Genomic DNA, 4742 nt, shown 5'->3' with positions numbered 1-4742 from the left:
TTTGTGATTAAGCAAACGTACTTCTTAGCAGTTTCTGTTTTCCGTTTCTCGGGCCATATACATACTGCTCAATTTGTTACAGGTTGCATTGGGGAAAATATGCCAACAAAATACTTTCGCTTGGTTGCATCCCTTTTCTTTTTGCATTCCAATGTCTGGCCACTAATGTGTAGGGGGAAGCACAAGAATGGTCCTGTCTTTTGTGGGTTGCGGTTCCACTGTAATTGTGAGGTAGAGGTGTTTACATAACTATATACTTAAATATGATTAGTAATCAACTGAACTGCCACTAAGGAACCTACATTATCCAGCATGTATAATTCAGATCAAAGGGTAAACCTTGTGCAATTTACACATGGCAAGAAAAGGTACACATTAAAGCGCTTTTGATGTTTCAAATGTCTTTCACTGGGACACATTCTCACACTGAATAATAAAATATACTTGCACAGTGTTGTGCACACTCAAATCATCGCAAGTCACCACGAGCATATCATTCGTACCACATCTAACGATCAGTGAACAGTTTTAAGGTGTTTCGCCTTGCGACATGTCTAAGCTCAATGAATTTCCGGCCTATCAATTCCGATTGATTCGTTTCTGTGGTGTCGTGGAACAACCATCCTTAAGAAACAATGTACGATGTTTGTTTGCATTTATTCTCCTTTGCTCCTTTGGACCACTTCATGTATGGTATCTCGCTAAAACTCCTGTATTGGATCTGGTGGTAACGTGTGAAGAGATCATGCTCATTCAACTGTGCTTTGTTATGGTACTCAAGTTTAATTTGTTCATAACCTATCGCTCTGGAATGTATAATTTGGTAGAAGCGTTCAAATGCATTCTGAAGTGTATCGATACAGATGAGTTAGCACGGTTTGTGAAATGCAGCGAGCTGCATGCAAAATTGCTGAGGGCTTACGTGATCGGCACATCTATAGTGCTGTTGTTGTACGAGCTGAACGCAATAGTTGCTAGCATTACGCTATCGCTGCAACAGCACAAGGTTTGTTTTGTGACACCATTCAGGTATTTATCGTTCCTATGTTTGTTAGAAAGATCACAACGTCCTGTAATAAATTTAGCCCTTTTTTGTAACAGCTTTCCATTTGACTATCAACATCCTATCGTGTTTGCTCTTACTTTTTTACATAACTTTGATGCAATGCTGGTAACCGTGTGCATGAGCGTTACGGTCGACTCATGTTTCTCCGAGATGGCTAGTAATCTTACTATCCATTTCGATATCGTGCGAGAACGGTTTGAAAAACTCGATCTTTCCGCTGCTCAACCGTATGCCGAACACCAGCTAAGAAATGTAATCACCTATCACCGCGAGGTGTTGTCGTTGGCGCAAAAGATGGTACAACTTTACCAACAGTCGGCGTTTTATTTGCTGCTGTTAGTATCTACAATATTGTGTCTGTTGGGCTATGAGTTTGTAATGGTAAACAACATTTACAAGCGAATGCAAGTTGCATTATTGGCTTCTATTATGATTGGGCAAGCTGCTATTTATACCTACCACGGGTCAGCTATCAGCGCCAAAGTGAGTATCAAGTATAATTAAAAGCATAATATAATAAATAATCTTGCGTACCACTGTAGAGTGTATCCGTTTCTGATGCAATCTATGGAACCAACTGGTATGAGGCTCCTCTAGCCGTTAAAAAGCTGGTATATATCTGCTTGATGCGAGCTCAAAAGCCTGTCATTATGAAGAGTGGATTCATAGAAGCATCCTTGCCGACACTGAAAAAGGTAAGAACAATATATGTGAATACTATTTAACGAAATAAGGGAACTTACACCTGTTTTCAGCTACGTTCGAATCGCAAACCGCCTGCTTCGAATCGCATTCCACTACGATCGAATGCGTGCAACCATGTTTGAATCGCATTCCACTACGGTCGAATCGCTTTCCACTATGGTCGAATCAAATGCCACCACCAAGGTCCTTGAAAGAGAACAGGTCGAAGCGCTTAGAGTAAATTGACAGAAAGCCATGGGAAAATTGTGACAGTTAAAGTGAACATTGTTTATGTTTAGCGATGGACGTTGCTATGGAGTGAATGAGAGTTTTGTTCAGCATTTTACATTCAATTCTTGTTAGAATATTTGAAGAATTAGAATCCAATCAGAATATTACATGACTGATACAATCCAAGGATCTCATTTATCATTCGTAGCCGGGTTATAAGTAAATGACGGTATGCATATTGTACCAATGTGTGTCGATTGGATGTTTCATTTTACTCTCAGTGTTCAATTGAAAGTAAAAAGGACTTCTTTAACCCAGTTGAACATGTTAAACATTTCGTTTTTCCAGCAGGACCGTTGCAAACGGTAGTGGTTTGTGGTCACGGAATGGCAAACAATGAAAAAGGTTATCAATGTTTCTGAATACAGAGTAGACTGCAATTACTTCTCCTTTATTGTCCAGAAGTGATTGACCGCAAGAAATTTAACCAATATAACCTTCCTAATAGTAAATTCGTCCACTTTTGCGCGGTTACTATTAGCCGTTTGTTTGTAAACACTTTTTCATGAAACTGTCAAAAGCGAGCTGAAAATGGCAACCTAGCAAAGGGCTTTGCATCGACCTGTTCTCTTTAATAGATCTTGGGCACACGATACGACCGTAGGGGAACGCGATTCAACCATAGTTGGACGTATTCGATCATAGTGACATGCAATTCAAAGCAGGCGGTTTGCGATTCGATGCAAACGGCACAATATTCGAACGTGGCTGGAAACAGGTGTATTTATCTAAGGCTTTGCAAATTAATTTTAATTAATTAATTCACAGATTCTAAGTTCCAGTGCATCGTACATAACTATGCTTATGTCTCTTGAGGCTGACTTGAACGAGAAAAAAACTTGAAACACAAGTCCTATGAAAAGATTTATGTTGTACGCACGAGAAATGTACGCTTCTTACGCAGTTGTGTAGTAATTTACACTGAACACTTATTCACCATGTAGCTTATGGATTTGATAAAGGTGGAGCTTTTAAAGCTGGTAGACCCTACACATCAATACAAGAATAAATGTTTAATGGTGCCTAGGGCATAATGCAATATCGCTTGTGATCATTTTTAGCATTTTCAACTAAAATAAAACGTTGATTATCTGGAGTACTGCGGGTCGGGTGATTGTCATCTAAAATTGTGTAGTTAATTGATTGCTAATTGGACGTAGTAGTCGCTCTACGTATGTAATGGTTTTCAGAGGAGATATTCCACAAAACTATTGAGACAATTGACCTATCATCCTGCGCTTGAGCTGGCCCTCCCGGTACTACGAGTAGATTCAGCCGTTTCTGCGCCAATACTTTGCCTTGACTACGCGCGGACCGACTTCAACAGGGTATTATCCATTTTATGCATTTATGCATGCGCTGATGTCTTCGATTATTTCCTTTACGCTTGCCCGAGTGCACGCCACTTAAACGTCCTAAACCCGGAGCTCCCTGCGGTAAAAGAACCCTGTGCAGTCTCAAAACTGCTGCGTATTGTGTATATCGATGCAGCAGGTGTTCCGCTTTAAGATCAACTATAATCCAGCGCATTCTCTTTACTGACGCTATACATATTTAATAGGTTCCGCTCCTTGGGGCACTTAGGGCGTATAGTTTTGCGCTCTCGCGATAATTCTAGCATACTATGGAACTTTGCCAACAATCGACGGAATTTCGCTGGTTTTCCAACAGGCATAATGGCAACAATTTTTCCGCTGTTTGCGATATTTTGCCTTACGTTTTTTCCGTTACCTTCCTTCCAGCGGTATCTGAGGAAAGGCACTAGCAAACGTACCACAGTACCAAACAGAGGCCATGATCCTCAACTTGCCGACTATCGATGATTCCTCGGTTTCGAAAGCGATTGACAGACAGACTGAAACCATCGTTTGCTCTGGGGCTTACTTACTTAGCTAGTATACGAACCTCTTCTCGCAGCTGCTTGAACTATCAACAACCTGGTTGAGTTTGTCAGCCTCCGCCACAGGACCATCGATGCTCGCTCCTAGATCGACGCGGTGTACACGGGCATCGAAGCAGCCTTTGACAGCATCCCTCACGCTTTGTTGCTCGCTAAGTTTGTGGTGCTTCGACTACTCGTGAAGATGCTGGCCTGGATGTGCTTCTACCTTGCCGGTTGCTCATATCGCGTGAAAATGGCATCCCATACGTCGTGCCGTATTGTTGCTTCTTCGAGGATGCCGCAAGGGAGTATTCTTGGACTGCTGATGTTCGTCATTTTTGTAAATGACGTAGCTCGGTTGCTTCCTCCTGATGTCCACCTACTATACGCGGGCGAGGCTACCGGTCTGACCAACGTGGCCTGCGCCATCATCCCACTCTAAGGAATTTCCAGTCCTGGTCTGTGGTCTGGTCATTACTGATCCTCTGAATGGTGTTGAATTGTACGTCGAGAGTGTGTTGTCGTTACGTTTGCGAGAAAACGACGCCCCTTAGTGTATGACTATGCGTTAAATGGATCTACCATTGAGAGCATACGCTATGTCAGGGATCTAGGAGTGATCCTTGATGCAAAGCTTAGCTTCCACGACCAGCTAGAGCATGTTGCCGCTAAGGGAAACCAATTGATGGGCTTACTAAAACAAATGTCACGCGATATCACTGATCCGGTCTGCATTGAAACGCTGTACTGTGGTGTTTGGTGCGTAGTTGGAATACATTTCAGTAGTGTAGTGGTCTTGAGCTGCTCGCCCCCCGACCC

General features: G+C 42.3%; 1 long non-coding RNA gene across 1 annotated transcript; it reads right to left on the bottom strand.

Annotated features, from left to right (window-relative positions):
- Positions 1 to 695: 695 nt before the first annotated feature.
- On the bottom strand, positions 696 to 1890 carry LOC121594186. The gene is made up of 3 exons (XR_006004915.1): positions 1810 to 1890; positions 1601 to 1752; positions 696 to 721 (listed from the first exon to the last, which is right to left on the bottom strand). It is a non-coding gene; the product is annotated as an uncharacterized LOC121594186 (long non-coding RNA).
- Between the last annotated feature and the right edge of the window lie 2852 nt (positions 1891 to 4742).

The sequence above is a fragment of the Anopheles merus genome, chromosome 2L (assembly GCF_017562075.2).
Source record: "Anopheles merus strain MAF chromosome 2L, AmerM5.1, whole genome shotgun sequence".
In the NCBI taxonomy this organism is placed as follows: Eukaryota; Metazoa; Arthropoda; class Insecta; order Diptera; family Culicidae; genus Anopheles; species Anopheles merus.
The sequence above is the reverse complement of the archived record's forward strand: the minus strand, read 5'-3'. Positions and strand labels throughout refer to the sequence as shown.